At 44.6% G+C, this 19,498-nt stretch overlaps 1 long non-coding RNA gene across 1 annotated transcript in view; it reads left to right on the forward strand.

Annotated features, from left to right (window-relative positions):
* Positions 1-12,554: 12,554 nt before the first annotated feature.
* LOC143788619 (uncharacterized) overlaps positions 12,555-19,498 on the forward strand; it is a 66,855-nt gene continuing 59,911 nt past the window's right edge. Inside the window, exon 1 of the long non-coding RNA XR_013218685.1 lies at positions 12,555-12,795. This is a non-coding gene — a long non-coding RNA (uncharacterized LOC143788619). The remainder of the gene's footprint in view (positions 12,796-19,498) is intronic.

Consider the following 19,498-nt stretch of genomic DNA (forward strand, 5'->3'; position numbering starts at 1 on the left):
CTTTGAAAGTGTCCCCAAGTGCAGTGGCACCATCAAGCGCTACGAAGAAACTGGCTCACATGAGGAACACCCAAGGAAAGGAAGACCAAGAGTCACCTCTGCTTCTGAGGATAAGTTTATCCGAGTCACCAGCCTCAGAAATCGCAGGTTAACAGCAGCTCAGATTAGAGACCAGGTCAATGTCACACAGAGTTCTAGCAGCAGACACATCTCTACAACAAGTGTTAAGAGGAGACTTTGTGCATCAGGCCTTGATGGTAAAATAGCTGCTAGGAAACCACTGCTAAGGACAGGCAACAAGCAGAAGAGACATGCTTGGGCTAAAGAATAGTGATGAGCGAATATACTCGTTACTCGAGATTTCTCGAGCATGCTCAGGGGTCCTCCAAGTATTTTTTAGTGCTCGGAGATTTAGTTTTTCTTGCCACAGCTGAATGATTTACATCTGTTAGCCAGCATAAGTACATGTGGGGGTTGCTAGGGAATCCCCACATATACTTATGCTGGCTAACAGATGTAAATCATTCAGCTGCGGCAAGAAAAACTAAATCTCCGAGCACTAAAAAATACTTGGAGGACCCCCGAGCATGCTCAAGAAATCTCGAGTAACGAGTATTTTCACTCATCACTACTAAAGAACACAAGGAATGGACATTAGACCAGTGGAAATCTGTGCTTTGGTCTGATGAGTCCAAATTTGAGATCTTTGGTTCCAACCACCGTGTCTTTGTGCGACGCAGAAAAGGTGAACAGATGGACTCTACATGCCTGGTTCCCACCGTGAAGCATGGAGGAGGAGGTGTGATAGTGTGGGGGTGCTTTGCTGGTGACACTGTTGGGGATTTATTCAAAATTGAAGGCATACTGAACCAGCATGGCTACCACAGCATCTTGCAGCGGCATGCTATTCCATCCGGTTTGCGTTTAGTTGGACCATAATTTATTTTTCAACAGGACAATGACCTCAAACACACCTCCAGGCTGTGTAAGGGCTATTTGACCAAGAAGGAGAGTGATGGGGTGCTACGCCAGATGACCTGGCCTCCACAGTCACCAGACCTGAACCCAATCGAGATGGTTTGGGGTGAGCTGGACCGCAGAGTGAAGGCAAAAGGGCCATTGGAAGACCATTTCCGGTGATTACCTCTTGAAGCTCATCAAGAGAATGCCAAGAGTGTGCAAAGCAGTCATCAAAGCAAAAGGTGGCTACTTTGAAGAACCCCTAGAATATAAGACATATTTTCAGTTGTTTCACACTTTGTTGTTAAGTATATAATTCCACATGTGTTACTTCATAGTTTTGATGCCTTCAGGGTGACTGTACAATTTTCAGTCATGAAAATACAGAAAAATCTTTAAATGAGAAGGTGTGTCCAAACTTTTGGTCTGTACTGTATATATATATATATATATATATATATATATATATATATATATATATATATATATATATATATATATATATATATATATATATATATATATCTACATACAGTATATATATATGTTTCTGATCTTGTGTCTGCTTATAGGGCTGGGCTCTTTATAACAGAGATTGGACTGAGGTCTGCATAAAGAACTGGAATTGGAATTTAAGGGCGTGATGATAGGTGGGATTGGCACTGGCAATTTACATACAATCAACATCTATGGTCAGTAATATCATTAAGAGAACTTCTATGGACTTATAGTGTACCAGTGATTTCTGGTAAATAATAAGAGAATAATCTGTCATGCGTGGGTACATGAAGAATAACACCAATTCTGGCCAATATTACTTGTATTCTACATTTTTCCCTAGCTTTCCCCTCTAATTTTCAGTTGTCTCTAAGCTGATTTGTGAAAACCTCCTGCTCTGATGCCTTCCATACACAGCACACAGAGACATGAGGGATGCTTGCACTTTTTTCTCTGCATAGCATACAGCTAGACCAGAGGCGTAGCTAGGGTTTCAACTTAGGGGGGGCGAAACATCTGAGTGGGCCCCTAACCAGCTAACCCTGATTACAGCTACGGTTGCGCACTCTAATTGTGAATATAGGGGAACCTCAGAATATGACCGCACTTTTATTGAAAATAAATCTATATACAAAAACGAACGTTGACTTTACCGCCATATTGTGACCATATGCAATTTGATGGCCACAATACTCTGAGTGCCCCTATAACAATGATGCTTAAGTGCCCACTTAACATTTAATAATGTCCCCTAAGTTCCCCCATGTACTGCTCCATTATACACAGTATGGTGAGATTAAAGCTTCCCTATACACAGTCTAAGGCCCCACACAGCTCCCATATACACAGTATGATGGACCCGCAGCTCCCTTATACACAGTATGATGGACCCGCAGCTCCCTTATACACAGTATGATGGGCCCGCAGCTCCCTTATACACAGTCTAAGGCCCCCACAGCTCCCATATACACAGTATGATGGGCCCACAGCTCCCTTATACACAGTCTAAGGCCCCCACAGCTCCCATATACACAGTATGATGGACCCGCAGCTTCCTTATACACAGTATGATGGGCTCGCAGCTCCCTTATACACAGTATGATGGACTCACATCTCCTGTATACACAGTGTGATGGACCCGCAGCTTCCTTATACACAGTATGATGGATCCGCAGCTCCCTTATACACAGTATGATGGACCCGCAGCTCCCTTATACACAGTATGATGGACCCGCAGCTCCCTTATACACAGTATGATGGGCCCGCAGCTCCCTTATACACAGTATGATGGGCCCGCAGCTCCCTTATACACAGTATGATGGACCCGCAGCTCCCTTATACACAGTATGATGGGCCCGCAGCTTCCTTATACACAGTATGATGGGCCCGCAGCTCCCATATACACAGTATGATGGGCCCGCAGCTCCCTTATACACAGTATGATGGGCCCGCAGCTCCCTTATACACAGTATGATGGGCCCGCAGCTCCCTTATACACAGTATGATGGGCCCGCAGCTCCCTTATACACAGTATGATGGACCCGCAGCTTCCTTATACACAGTATGATGGGCCCGCAGCTCCCTTATACACAGTCTAAGGCCCCCACAGCTCCCATATACACAGTATGATGGACCCGCAGCTCCCTTATACACAGTATGATGGGCCCACAGCTCCCTTATACACAGTCTAAGGCCCCCACAGCTCCCATATACACAGTATGATGGACCCGCAGCTCCCTTATACACAGTATGATGGACCCGCAGCTTCCTTATACACAGTATGATGGGCTCGCAGCTCCCTTATACACAGTATGATGGACTCATATCTCCTGTATACACAGTGTGATGGACCCGCAGCTCCCTTATACACAGTATGATGGACCCGCAGCTCCCTTATACACAGTATGATGGACCCGCAGCTCCCTTATACACAGTATGATGGGCCCGCAGCTCCCTTATACACAGTATGATGGGCCCGCAGCTCCCTTATACACAGTATGATGGACCCGCAGCTCCCTTATACACAGTATGATGGGCCCGCAGCTCCCTTATACACAGTATGATGGGCCCGCAGCTCCCTTATACACAGTATGATGGGCCCACAGCTCCCTTATACACAGTATAATGGACCCGCAGCTCCCTTATACACAGTATGATGGGCCCGCAGCTCCCTTATACACAGTATGATGGACCCGCAGCTCCCTTATACACAGTATGATTGGCCCGCAGCTCCCTTATACACAGTATGATGGACCCGCAGCTCCCATATACACAGTATGATGGACTCACAGTTCCCTTATACACAGTATGATGGGCCCGCAGCTCCCTTATACACAGTATGATTGGCCCGCAGCTCCCTTATACACAGTATGATGGACCCGCAGCTCCCATATACACAGTATGATGGACTCACAGCTCCCTTATACACAGTATGATGGGCCCGCAGCTCCCTTATACACAGTATGATGGGCCCGCAGCTCCTGTATACACAGTATGATGGACTCACAGCTCCCTGTCATGATTTGGATGCCCCGGTCATTTACTCATCCTCCGGCGTATTCACTATTTTGTGGCACTGCCGCAGTGCCGCTGCTCAAACTTGTGAGCGCAGCTTCTGACAGGCCAGAAGTTAGAAGCTATGTCACAAGCGCTCAATGTAAGACTATGAGGCTATGTGCACTTGTTGCGGATTCGTGTGAGGAATTACCGCGGATTTCCTGTGATTTTGTGCAGATTTCACCTGCGTTTTAACACCTGAGGAATCCTATACAGGAGCAGGTGTAAAACGCTGCGGAATCCGCAAAAAGAATTGACATGCTACGCAAAATACAATGCAGCGTTTCCGCGCGGTATTATGTGCACTGTGGATTTGGTTTTCCATAGGTTTACGTGGTACTGTAAACCAGATGGAAAACTGCTGTGAATCCGCAGCGGCCAATCCGCACAGTGTGCACATAGCCTGAGAGTGAGAAAGAGGCCAGAACGAGGCTCCCATAGACTCACATTGATTAGTGACCTCTGCGCTGCTCCATGAAACACTGGAGCCCCGGACAGGTCACAAACTGCAGGAGACGGAGCCGAGCGGAGACTAAAACAGGTGAAGACGCCAGAAGGTGAGTATCAGACAGAGGGCAGGGGACGGGGATTATCAGCACCGCTCCAGCAATTAAATAAAAGATAATGCTGGAGTGGTGCTGTAAATGTGATGCAGCTCTTGGTTACTGTATGGGGGCTCCTAATACTAATACTCATAAAAGACCGTGGTTGTATCAAAAGCCCCCTACCCCTCCCCCCATCTCCAGCCTCCCCAGACAGCAAATATTACGTGATGGATCACATATAATATCATAACAAAACATTATAATATTCAGCCCCCAGTGACCTGTCCCCCCCCTACTTCAGCCCCAATACCCCCATCATCTCACATCCACCCCCTCAGTGCCCTGTCCCAACTCCCACCTTCAAACAACACCCAAATGGTCTCAGTGCATTCACCCCCCCAGTGTCCTGTCTCCCCTCCACCACAATACCCCCATGGTCTCACATTCAGAGTACCCTGTTCCCCCTCACTTTCAGCCCCCACAATACCCCAACGGTCTCACAGTGACATACCTGAATTTAATAAACCTAATAAGTTCCATCCCCACTTACTGATAAAAGTTGGCAGGCAGGACCAGGAAGTGTGTATGTGAAATGCAAGGTGGGCACTAGGACCCAGCGTGCCTGAGCCAATCCCAGCGTGCATAGAGTGAAGAAGACTGCAGCCAGGAAAAGCTTCATGATCAGGTCAGATGGGCGAAACCATTCACTGCAGGGGGGAGACTGCAGCCGGACACTGTGCTAGCCTGCAGCTTGTCAGACGGGAGCAGATATTATACTGCTCTGCTCCTATGCGGTGCTCTGCCTCGTCACAGAAGTGGCCCTGCCCTGGCTCCCAGTGGGCCCCTTCATGTGACAGGGCCCGGGGCGATGGCCCCCTCTGCCCCCCCAGTAGCTACGCTACTGAGCTAGACTCATCAAGGGAGAGTATACAGCAATACTGAAAAGTGTAGCTGTGAATCCAGCACTGAAGTGAGATAAATTACTTGCTATGAGCTGCAGCATGATCTGTGTGCTTATGTCAGTGTCAGTGCCCTATCTGATCCGCTCTCCTCTTTCTGCATCCCCTCTCCATACTGTAGATATTAATTGGAGCTGTAACTTGTATTTTTGAATGGTGAGTACATAAGGGAGGGGAAAAGGAAAAAGGGGACGAAGTGAAAAAATAAGATTTCGCTGATAAGCTATAACACAAGATTTTTGCATTTGCTTGCACCATTGATTTATGCACAGTTTGTTGAAATGTTATTGACCATGCGCTTCTATAATGGAGCTACAGCAGTGAATCGCTCGTTACTAGATGCAGATTATTTATATATTCTGAATAATAGTTTTTTTTCATACGTTATTAGTTTTCTGCCAAGACTATACTGCACAATTTTTCCAATAATGCATCTTGAAGGAAAAATTCCAGATCCATTATAAGCTAGCAGTGTGGTAAAAGTATAAGATACAAAAATGAATACATCAAATGAATCAAAATGCATCACGATTCACGGCAAATTAGAAATCATCATATCCATCATGGATTCTGTGAAAGGTTTTCAATGATAGCACGATGTCATTTGGTTTAGGCAGTGGCAGAAACATATAGAGAAGGGCCCCTGTGCAAGAACAGTATATGGGCACTTGGTAACCAAATAACTCTGGGCATTATGTGACAAGCCTGACACGTCTGAGGCAGATCCCCTGATGGCTTCTCCGAGCCTTAAAGAAACACTCACATAAAAAAGTTCCTCTTAATATATTTGAATCGTCATATTATATAGCACTGTGCACTTATAATTGCTCATTTTGCCATTCTACCCAGATAATTCTTCTCTCCTCCATTTCATCTACAGTGGGTATGGAAAGTATTCATACCCCTTTAAATTTTTCACTCTATGTTTTATTGCAGCCATTTGGTAAATTCAAACAAGTTAATTTTTTCACATTGATGTACTCTCCTCTGCACCCCATCTTGACTGAAAAAACAGAAATGTAGAAATTTTTGCAAGCTTAATAAAAAAGAAAAAATGAAATATCACATGGTCATAAGTATTCAGACCCTTTGCTCAGACACTCATATTTAAGTCCCATGCTGTCCATTTCCTTGTGATCCTCCTTGAGATGGTTCTATTCCTTCATTCGAGTCCAGCTGTGTTTAATTAAACTGATCTGACTTGATTTGGAAAGGCGCACATCTGTCTATATAAGGCCTCACAGCTCACAGTGCATGTCAGACCAAATGAGAATCATGAGGTCAAAGGAACTGACCAAGGAAGCTCAGAGACAGAATAGTGGCAAGGCACAGATCTGGCCAAGATTACAACAGAATGTCTGCTGTTCTCAAGGTTCTTAAGAGCACAGCGGCCTCCATAATCCTTAAATGGAAGAAGTTTGGGTCACCAGAAGTCTTCCTAGACCTGGCCATCCAGCCAAACTGAGCAGTCATGGGAGAAGAGCCTTTGTCAGAGAGGTAAAGAAGCACCCCAAGATCACTGTGGCTAAGCTCCAGAGATGCAGTAGGGAGATGAGAGAAAGTTCCACAAAGTCAACTATCACCGCAACCCTCAACCAGTCGGGCCTTTATGGCAGAGTGGCCCAGCAGAAGCCTCTCCTCAATGCAAGACATATGAAAGCCCACATAGAATTTTCTGAAAAACACATGAACGTCTCCAAGACTATGAGAAATAAGATTCTCTGGTCTGATGAGACGAAAATAGACCTTTTAGTGATAATTCTAAGCGGTATGTGTGGCGAAAGCCAGGCACTGCTCATCACCTGCACAATACAATCCCAACAGTAAAACATAGTGGTGGCAGCATCATGCTATGGGGGTGTTTTTCAGATGCAGGGACAGGACAACTGGTTGTCATTGAAGAAAACATGAATGTAGCCAAGTACAGAGATATCCTGGATGAAAACCTCTTCCAGAGTGCTCTGGACCTCAGACTTGGCTGAATGTTCACCTTCCAACATGACAATGACCCTAAGCACACAGCTAAAATATCAAAGGAGTGGCTTCAGAATAACTCTGACCATTTTTGACTGGCCCAGCCAGAGCCCTGACCTAAACCCAACTGACCATCTCTGGAGAGACCTGAAAATGGCTGTCCACTAACGTTCACCATCCAACATGACGGAACTGAAGTGGATCTGCAAGGAAGAATCTCATAGGATCCCCAAATCCAGGTGTGAAAAACTTGTTGCATCATTCCCAAGAAGACTCATGGCTGTACTAGCTCAAAAGGTGCTTCTACTCAATACTGAGCAAAGGGTCTGAATACTTATGAGTTATGACCATGTGATATTTCAGTTTTTCTTTTTGAATAAATTTGCAAAAATTACTACATTTCCATTTTGTTTCAGTCAAGATGGGGTGCGGAGTGTACATTAATGAAAAAAAATTAACTTTTTTGAAATTACCAAATGGCTGCAATGAAACAAAGAGTGAATACTTTCCTACCCACTGTATGACATCATGTGATTAAAAACTGACTAGCTGAATCCTTCTAAGCTCTATGTATGCAATTTTTTTCTTCAGAGAGAAAGAGAACTAGAACTCTTGTGCCACCTATAGGAAGTAGCAATCCTAAAACTCAATGTCGACCCTTTAACGAGCCTTGTCAAGTGACTTAGGATAAAAGCCAAAACCAGAATCTCAATTTGCAGACACTGTATTTCAGGGTACTGTCCTCTCGTCAGTGCAAAGTGTGAGATCTGGTTTGGCAGTGTGAGAGGCGTTTTACCGGTATTCAAGGTGTAACGTTTCTCCTTGTGGAGAATTACATGTTAAGCATGCTGAAATGAGGAGACTTAAAGCCGCTGTGGCACTAGAGGTCTAGTTCTCATCCTCTCTGAAGAGACAATTTGCATATTTCCCAGAGGAGCATTGCAGCTTTAAGTCTCCTCATCTCGGCATGGTTAACATGTCACTCTCCACAAGGTCTATGTAGAAACAGGAAGTCTCTTTTCCGTGCATGAGCCATTTCCCTCTTCAACTCCAAATCAACTGCTCCACTCCTACCAAGGACTTTTGCAGTGATGTAGGATGGTAGTTCTAATGATGATTAATGTAAGGAAAAGTGACTTTCTGTTTTGACATAAAGCTTAGTAGGATTCAGCTAACCTGTTTTAAATCACATGATGCCATAGACCTGATAGAAAACAGACAAATTAACTGGGTAGAAGGGTAAAATGAGCAATTGTAAATACACAGTACTATTTAGCTTATCTGTAACTAGCTGTTTCCAGCCAGCTAACACTCGGCACGCTCATTGCTATCTAATTAACGCTGCTGGTGATTAAACTAAAGTAAATAATGACAACATTCAATAGCGCTTACGCAGGTGGTAAATTAACTGAACATGAAGTTAATAACAATAGTGTGATGAGGTGGGGGGGCGGGATTATGTGTGGTAATGGGGTGGGGGGCGGGATTATGTGTGGTAATGGGGTGGGGGGCGGGATTATGTGTGGTAATGGGGTGGGGGGGCGGGATTATGTATGGTAATGGGGTGGGGGGCGGGATTATGTGTGGTAATGGGGTGGGGGGCGGGATTATATGTGGTGATGTGTTGGGGCGGGATTATGTGTGGTGATATGGTGGGGGCGGGATTTTGTGTGGTGATGTGTTGGGGGGCAGGATTATGTGTGGTGATGTGGTGGGGGGCGGGAATATATGTGGTGATGTGGTGGGGGGTGGGATTATGTGTGGTGATGTGGTGGGGGGCGGGATTATGTGTGGTAATGGGGTGGGGGGTGGGATTATGTGTGGTGATGTGTTGGGGGCGGGATTATGTGTGGTGATGTGGTGGGGGGCGGGATTGTGTGGTAGTGGGGTGGGGGGGCGGGATTATGTGTGGTAATGTGGTGGGGGTGGGATTATGTGTGGTAATGTGGTGGGGGGGCGGGATTATGTGTGGTGATGGGGGGTGGGATTATGTGTGGTGATGTGGTGGGGGGTGGGATTATGTGCTGTGATGTGGTGGGGGGCGGGATTGTGTGTGGTAATGGGGTGGGGGGGCGGGATTGTGTGTGGTGATGTGTTGGGGGGCGGGATTGTGTGTGGTGAAGTGGTGGGGGCGGGATTATGTGTAGTGATGTGGTGGGGGGCGGGATTATGTGTGGTTAGTTAGTTAGTAGTATGGCCGAAAAAAGACATTTGTCCATCCAGTTCAGCCTATATTCCATCATAATAAATCCCCAGATCTACGTCCTTCTACAGAACCTAATAATTGTATGATACAATATTGTTCTGCTCCAGGAAGACATCCAGGCCTCTCTTGAACCCCTCGACTGAGTTCGCCATCACCACCTCCTCAGGCAAGCAATTCCAGATTCTCACTGCCCTAACAGTAAAGAATCCTCTTCTATGTTGGTGGAAAAACCTTCTCTCCTCCAGACGCAAAGAATGCCCCCTTGTGCCCGTCACCTTCCTTGGTATAAACAGATCCTCAGCAATATATTTGTATTGTCCCCTTATATACTTATACATGGTTACTAGATCGCCCCTCAGTCGTCTTTTTTCTAGACTAAATAATCCTAATTTCGCTAATCTATCTGGGTATTGTAGTTCTCCCATCCCCTTTATTAATTTTGTTGCCCTCCTTTGTACTCTCTCTAGTTCCATTATATCCTTCCTGAGCACCGGTGCCCAAAACTGGACACAGTACTCCATGTGCGGTGGTGATGTGTTGGGGACGGGATTATGTGTGGTAATGTGGTGGGGGGGGCGGGATTATGTGTGGTAATGTGGTGGGGGGCGGGATTATGTGTGGTGATGTGGTGGGGTGGCGGGATTATGTGTGGTGATGTGGTGGGGGGCGGGATTATGTGTAGTAATGGGGTGGAGGGGCGGGATTATGTGTGGTGATGTGGTGGGGGGCGGGATTATGTGTAGTAATGTGGTGGGGGGTGGGATTATGTGTGGTGATGTGTTGGGGGCGGGATTGTGTGGGGATGTGTTGGGGCGGGATTATGTGTGGTAATGTGTTGAAGGGGCAGGATTATGCGTGGTGATGTGGTGGGGGGCAGGATTATGTGTGGTGATGTTGTGGGGGGACGGTATTTGTGGGGGGCGGGATTGTGTGTGGTGATGTGGTGCGGATTGTGTGTGGTAATGTGGGGGCGGGATTGTGTGTGGTAATGGGGTGGGGGGCGGGATTATGTGTGGTGATGTGGTGGGGGCGGAGCTGCTGTGCAGGGGGCGGGATTAGCGAGTAATCACGATGCCTCTTATATATATAGATAATACGAGCCAAAAGCAGCACCCCACTCTGAGATCTAAGCCGAAGTGGAGATCTTGTGCCTGTTACTGATCCAACAAGGGCCCGTCTATCTGGTCCATCAATAGTCACTCTCATCTCATCAGTCCATAAGACCTTTGAAAACTCTGTCATTAGATATTTCTTGACATATCATGTGTCTTGTTCAGTGGTGGTCGGGTTTCCGCCTTTCTTACCTTGGCCATGTCTCAGAGCACTGGGGGCTTTGTACTTCTGGGCCCTCCAGGAAGGCTGTAGTTCTGGAATATGACAGTATTGTAGGGTAATGAGTTCCTGGTCACTATATGTTTGTTTCTTCTCAAATCTTCGTCAATATCTTAACAATTTCTAGAGTTCTGCATCTCTCTGTAAAACTTGTAACAATTTTTGACTTTTCAGAGTCAGTTCAACCTCTTTTATGGCTCATTTGCCTGAGGAAAATAAGCTACCTAATAATTCTGCACACCTTCATAAAGGGTGTTAATAATATCTTTAGGCCGCACCCTCCTCGTTACACAAATACACATCACCTGATCTGCTTCATCCAATAAGCATTCAAGTTTGTGCAGCTTGGAGTTGAAAAATCAGCATAAAAATGATGATATGGTAAAAAACTGACTTGCCTAATAACTGTTCGCACAGTGTAGGCTTGTTGGAAAGAAATCAGCAAAATTTATATCCCTGGTGTTTATATGCATACGAGTCCACTGGGTGGTCCTACTCAGCTATCTCTGCATGCACAGTACAGGGAGGACTGTCAGTCACTGATAGGACTGCCTCCTGGACTCGTGTACATGCAAACATCAGGGATTTCAAAAAATAAATTGCAAGTTTTAATAAAACTTTTCCCACAAAAATATATATCAATCTAACCAGCTCCTCTTGTTCTAGATATCCTGCTTACAGATCACATACCATACCATTTTCAAAATGACAGGTTCCCATTAAATAATACTGTCATACAATGTTTAAATTATAACACCACACATTACCCTTACAAAATGTGGATACCCAGAGAGATAAAGTGTCCAGATGAATAGTGAATCAAGTTTCCACATGGATAATGAGAAGCTCATAGCTGCTCATGCACATATCAACTGGCCATGCTGCTGATGCTCCAAATTGGAGGTCCCCAAATGTCTCCAATAAGGCCAGGATCTGGATTGTATTCCTTGTCCTTCTGCCGAAAGGGGAGAGAGAGAGCAAAGCAGATCATTTTTTAAGTGAAGGAACATCTTCAGGAATGGTGACTGTTCTCTATTTCTACACAAGTACTGGAACTTCAATCACAATTCTGTGATACAATCTTTGTCCACATTGATCAAAAGTAGAATTTTTCACAGAAAACAGAAAATATGGCTGATCTCCACACTGAAGGCGGAAAATCAGTATGTCAAACATCTGTCAGAAAGCCCTATAAAACCACCTCTGGTGCTAAAACCGACAAATACTTAAAATCTCTTACCATAGCCAAGAATTGCTTGTAATGTGCTGTGACACTGGCTTTCTGGAGGAAGGGAGATGTGATGTGAAACGGGAATGTTTTTGGGTTTCCTGCACACTAGGTGCTTAGAGGCTGTATCAGAGTTTAATGGGCCGGTTTTATGTGAGCACCCGCAGTGCGGGAGGGAGAGTGCTCACTGTACCCCTTTTCCCTGCAGGACCTGTAGGTGTATGAGGACCTGCAGTGAGGTCATGATCATGTGACCAGTACATGTGATATATACCTGGACCTGTGGTTCAGTCTGTGTGGTGTCTTGGGAGAGGAAGCACTCCCATGTAGCTCCAAGGAGGAGCTGAGGACAGTGTGTGGAGAAAGGACTCTGTTGAACTTTGTTTAGTTTTACCTTTTTGTCAGAAAGGCTTTGTTTGTTTTCAGGAACCCTGTGAAGGTTTATGCTACCTAAAATAAACCAGCAGGTGAATTTCTACTTGGACTTTTCCTGTGTCTACCTTTGTAAAGCAGCGGAGCGAGTCAACCCCTCACAGTGTAAGTGATTCTAATGTATCTCACAGACCAAATGCTGTGACAAAATAAGAAAATATTGCTGACTCCAGTCTGTTCTTAGATGAGTGATGAGATTACTTCTGGTGACTTGGAGAAGAGTCCTGCCCTAGTCTGATGTGCAACCTTAATGCCATCAATATTTACATTACGTAATTGTCTGATTTAACTTTGCAGGCAACAGTATCAAAATGGATGTTTCATTGATTAGGACTAACATGAGCACACTCTGAGGGTATGTGCACACGTTCAGGTTTTTTTGCGATAAAAACGCTATAAAAACTCATTAAAAACGCATACATTATGCATCCTATCATTTAGAATGCATTCTGCATGTTTTGTGCACATGGTGCGTTTTTTTTCCGCGAAAAAACGCATCGCGGTAAAAAAAAAAGCAGCATGTTCATTCATTTTGCGGATTTTCCGCAATTCTATGCATTTGGAAAAAGCGCACAAAAAAAGCGTCAAAAACGCGGTAAAATCGCATGTGGATTTCTGGTAGAAATGTCCGCTTTTTTGTCAGGAAAATTTCTGCCAGAAATCCTGACATGTGCACATAGCCTGAGAGAGATTGGCGGAGCGAGAAACAAGACTCAGGCATTATGAAGATAAGTCTGTTATTGTTACTGGAGAGCTATCTGAGGTTTCCAAAGCAACCTGCCAAAGGCCTGGAGGATATGTCTAGAAGATCTAATTTCCTAATAGTCAGAATTCCTGAAAATAGCAATGGGCATGATATACTCTGAAAGAGATTCTTTGCCTTTGTCTCTAGGTATAGAGAGGGCTCTACTCAACTCCCCTGCTAGGAGGGATACGATGAGCTTTTGTGCTCCAGGAATTGTAATAATATGTGAAGTGCTCTCAGAACTCCTTGGGAATAATGGTCAGCAGATGACTCTGCTATGGAGATCCAAAATAGTCATGTCAGTTTCTATGAGGTTAAAAATAAGACTGAAACAAGCTGATATGATCCGCTCCATTATCCTGCACTTTCTTTAATTCATCTTATGAAGAGGCAAAGTGTCTACACAACAAGAATGGAACTTATCTGTGTGGTCAAATATGGATAGTATAGTATGGCAAGTATTAGAATTGACAGCAGCATCATTTTTGTCTTTTATGCTCACTTGTTTTCTTCTCGGAGAGGGAAATATGTTTTGGTGTAAGCGTCTGTTCAAGCAGTACTTTCATACCATGAATAGATTGTTTTGGTGCTTATGGTGGTATCTAAAATCCAGGGTAATCATTAAAGAGGTTGTCCACTACTTTAACATTGATGATCTATTCTTGGGTTAGGTTATCAATGTCTGATCATTGGGGATGCAACACCTGGCGCCCCACCGGTCAGCTGTTCTCAGTGCTGGCAGCTGCGGGACGTGGTCACGGTCACTTTTGGAGCTGCTCCGTCTACTGACAGTGGCTGCTGCTGCTACCGCATGTCTGCCCCTTATTTACAGTGAATCAATAGTGAGCGGATGTGCAGTACCCGGCCATAGACACTATCAGTAGGCAGAGCAGCTCCATAATGAGCACTTTCGGCAGCTGCCGACACCAAGAACATCTCATCGGCAGTGGTGTCAGGTGTCACACCCCCACCCATCAGACCTTAGGATAGGTCATCACAGTGTTAAAGGGAACCTGTCACCCCCAAAATCGAAGATGAGCTAAGCCCACCAGCATCAGGGGCTTATCTACAGCATTCTGGAATGCTGTAGATTAGCCCCAGATGTATCCTGAAAGATGAGAAAAAGAGGTTAGATTATACTCACCTAGGGGCGGTCCCGCTGTGGTCCGGTCCGATGGGTGTCGTGGTCCGGGGCCTCCCATCTTTTTACGATGACGTCCTATTCTTGTATTCACGCTGCGGCTCCGGCGCAGGCGTACTTTGTCTGTCCTGTTGAGGGCAGAGCAAAGTACTGCAGTGCGCAGGTGCCAGGAAAGGTCAGAGAGGCCCAGCGCCTGCGCACTGCAGTACTTTGCTCTGCCCTCAACAGGACAGACAAAGTACGCCGGAGCCGCAGCATGAAGACAAGAAGAGGACGTCATCGTATGAAGATAGGAGGCCCCGGATCGGACCGCGACGCCCATCGGATCGGACCGCGACGCCCATCGGATCGGACCGCCACCCAGGTGAGTATAATATAACCTCTTTTTCTCATCTTTCAGGATACATCGGGGGCAGAATGCTGATAAGCCCCTGATGCTGGTGGGCTTAGCTCATCTTCGATTTTGGGGATGACAGGTTCCCTTTAACCCCTTAAGCCCCGAGGGTGGTTTGCACGTTAATGACCAGGCCAATTTTTACAATTCTGACCACTGTCCCTTTATGAGGTTATAACTCTGGAACGCTTCAACGGATCTTGGCGATTCTGACATTGTTTTCTCGTGACATATTGTACTTCATGTTAGTGGTAAAATTTCTTCGATATAACTTGCGTTTATTTGTGAAAAAAACGAATATTTGGCGAAAATTTTGAAAATTTCGCAATTTTCCAACTTTGAATTTTTATGCCCTTAAATCACAGACATATGTCACACAAAATACTTAATAAATAACATTTCCCACATGTCTACTTTACATCAGCACAATTTTGGAACCAAAATTTTTTTTTGTGACGGAGTTATAAGGGTTAAAAGTTGACCAGCAATTTCTCATTTTTACAACACCATTTTTTTTTAGGGACCACATCTCATTTGAAGTCATTTTGACGGGTCTATATGATAGAAAATACCCAAGTGTGACACCATTCTAAAAACTGCACCCCTCAAGGTACTCAAAACCACTTTCAAGAAGTTTATTAACCCTTCAGGTGTTTCACAGGAATTTTTGGAATGTTTAAATAAAAATGAACATTTAACTTTTTTTCACACAAAATTTATTTCAGCTCCAATTTGTTTTATTTTACCAAGGGTAACAGGAGAAAATAGACCCCAAAAGTTGTTGTACAATTTGTCCTGAGTACGCTGATACCCCATATGTGGGGGTAAACCACAGTTTGGGCGCATGGCAGAGCTTGGAAGCAAAGGAGCGCCATTTGACTTTTCAATGCAAAATTGACTGGAATTGAGATGGGACGCCATGTTGCATTTGGAGAGCCCCTGATGTGCCTAAACATTGAAACCCCTAACAAGTGACACCATTTTGGAAAGTAGACCCCCTAAGGAACTTATCTAGATGTGTGGTGAGCACTTTGACCCAACAAGTGCTTTACAGAAGTTTATAATGCAGAGCCGTAAAAATAAAAAATCATATTTTTTCACAAAAATGATCTTTTCACCCCCATTTTTTTATTTCCCCAAGGGTAAGAGAAGAAATTAGACCACAAAAGTTGTTGTGCAATTTGTCCTGAGTACGACGATACCCCATATGTGGGTGTAAACCATTGTTTGGGCGCATAGCAGAGCTCAGAAGGGAAGAAGCGCTATTTTACTTTTCAATGCAAAATTGACTGGAATTAAGATGGGATGCCATGTTGCGTTTGGAGAGCCCCTGATGTGCCTAAACATTAAACCCCCCCACAAGTGACACCATTTTGGAAAGTAGACCCCCTAAGGAACTTATCTAGATGTGTTTTGAGAGCTTTGAACCCCCAAGTGTTTCACTACAGTTTATAACGCAGAGCCGTGAAAATAAAAATTATTTTTTTTTTCACAAAAATGATTTTTTAGCCCCCAGTTTTGTATTTTCACAAGGGTATCAGGATAAATTGGACCCTAAAAGTTGTTGTCCAATTTGTCCTGAGTACGCTGATACCCCCTATGTGGGGGGGGAACCACTGTTTGGGCGCATGACAGAGCTCGGAAGGGAAGGAGCGCCATTTGGAATGCAGACTTAAATGGATTGGTCTGCAGGCGTCACGTTGCATTTGCAGAGCCCCTGATGTACCCAAATAGTACAAACCCCCCACAAGTGACCCCATATTGGAAACTAGACCTCCCAAGGAACTTATCTAGATGTGTTGTGAGAACTTTGAACCCCCAAGTGTTTCACTACAGTTTACAACGCAGAGCCGTGAAAATAAAACATTTTTTTTCCCACAAAAATGATTTTTAGCCCCCCAAATTTTTATTTTCCCAAGGATAACAAGAGAACTTGGACCCCAGAAGTTGTTGTTCAATTTGTCCCTAGTACGCTGATACCCCATATGTTGGGGTAAACCCCTTTTTGGACGCACGGGAGAGCTCGGAAGGGAAGGAGCACTGTTTTACTTTTTCAACGCAGAATTGGCTGGAATTGAGATTGGACGCCATGTCGCGTTTGGAGAGCCCCTGATGTGCCTGAACAGTGGAAACTCCCCAATTCTACCTGAAACCCTAACCCAAACACACCCCTAACCGTTTACTGAACATTTTCTGACAGTCATAAGTGCCACGTATTTAAGTGCCACGTATTTAAGTGCCACGTATTTAAGTGCCACGTATTTAAGTGCCACGTATTTAAGTGCCACGTATTTAAGTGCCACGTATTTAAGTGCCACGTATTTAAGTGCCACGTATTTAAGTGCCACGTATTTAAGTGCCACGTATTTAAGTGCCACAATATTTCAGTGCCACGTATTTCAGTGCCACGTATTTCAGTGCCACGTATTTCAGTGCCACGTATTTCAGTGCCACGTATTTAAGTGCCACGATATTTCAGTGCCACGTATTTCAGTGACACGTATTTCAGGCACTGAAAAATACGTGGCACTTAAATACGTGGCACTTAAATACGTGGCACTTAAATACGTGGCACTTAAATACGTGGCACTTAAATACGTGGCACTTAAATACGTGGCACTTAAATACGTGGCACTTAAATACGTGGCACTTAAATACGTGGCACTTAAATACGTGGCACTTAAATACGTGGCACTTAAATACGTGGCACTTAAATACGTGGCACTTAAATACGTGGCACTTAAATACGTGGCACTTAAATACGTGGCACTTAAATACGTGGCACTTAAATACGTGGCACTTAAATACGTGGCACTTATATACGTGGCCACTGAAATATCGTGGCACTTATATACGTATATACGTATATAAACGTATATTTCAGTGCCACGTATTTCAGTGCCACGTATTTCAGGTTAGGGGTAGGGTTAGGGTTTTTTGTTTTTTTCTTGTTTTCTTGTGTTTTTCTATAAAAACGCATGCGTTTTACCGCGTTTACATGCATTTTTTTCACACATGCGGTTTTTTTAAAAAACGCATGCAGATAAAAACGCAAGTGTGAAACCACACTAAAAGACGCTTTTTATAGCAAAAAAGTTTTTGCGTCTCCACATTTTGAGACCTATAATTTTTCCACATTTTGGTCCACAGAGTCATGTGAGGTCTTGTTTTTTGCGGGACGAGTTGACGTTTTTATTGGTAACATTTTCGGACACGTGACCATTTTTTATCACTTTTTATTCCGATTTTTATGAGGCAGAATAACCAAAAACCAGCTATTCATGAATTTCTTTTGGGAGAGGCGTTTATACCGTTCTGCGCTTGGTAAAATTGATAAAGCAGTTTTATTCGTCGGGTCAGTACGATTACAGCGATACCTCATTTATATCATTTTTTTATGTTTTGACGCTTTTATACGATAAAAACTATTTTATAGAAAAAATAATTATTTTGGCATCGCTTTATTCTCAGGACTATAACTTTTTTATTTTTTTGCTGATGATGCTATATGGCGGCTCGTTTTTTGCGGGACAAGATGACGCTTTCAGCGGTAACATGGTTATTTATATCCGTCTTTTTGATCGCGTGTTATTCCACTTTTTGTTCGGCGGTATGGTAATAAAGCGTTGTTTTTTGCCTCGTTTTTTTTTTTTTTTTTCTTACGGTGTTTACTGAAGGGGTTAACTAGTGGGCCAGTTTTATAGGTTGGGTCGTTACGGACGCGGCGATACTAAATATGTGTACTTTTATTGTTTTTGTTTGTTTTTTTTAGATAAAGAAATATATTTATGGGAATAATATTTTTTTTTTTTATTATTATTTATTTAGGAATTTTTTTTTTTTTTTTTTTTTTTTACACATGTGGAAATTTTTTTTTTTACTTTGTCCCAGGGGGGGACATTACAGATCGCTGATCTCACAGTGTGCACAGCACTCTGTGAGATCTCCGATCTCACTTACAGCCGTGCAGGCTGCAGCTTTCATCTGCAGCCTGCTCCGACCCGGAAGTGCTCCCTGCAGGACCCGGATACAGCCCCTCGGCCATTTTGGATCCGGGGCCTGCAGGGAGAAGACGTTCGGTACGAGGTGAGTACATCACCTTGTACCGATCGTCTCAGGGAAGCACGCAGGGAGCCCCCTCCCTGCGCGATGCTTCCCTGTACCGCCGGTACACCGCGATCATGTTTGATCGCGGTGTGCCGGGGGTTAATGTGCCGGGGGTGGTCCGTGACCGCTCCTGGCACATAGTGCCGGATGTCAGCTGCGATATGCAGCCGACACCCGGCCGCGATCGGCCGCGCTCCCCCCGTGAGCGCGGCCGATCGCGTATGACGTACTATACCGTCACCGGGAATTAAGGCCCACCCCACCTCGACGGTATAGTACGTCATACGGGATTAAGGGGTTAACCCCTTCACCCCCGGAGCTTTTTTCGTTTTTCGCTCCCCTCCTTCCCAGAGCCATAACTTTTTTTATTTTTCTGTCAATTTGGCCATGTGAGGGCTTATTTTTTGCGGGACGAGCTGTA

This window comes from Ranitomeya variabilis, chromosome 8 (genome assembly GCF_051348905.1).
Source record: "Ranitomeya variabilis isolate aRanVar5 chromosome 8, aRanVar5.hap1, whole genome shotgun sequence".
NCBI lineage: Eukaryota > Metazoa > Chordata > Amphibia > Anura > Dendrobatidae > Ranitomeya > Ranitomeya variabilis.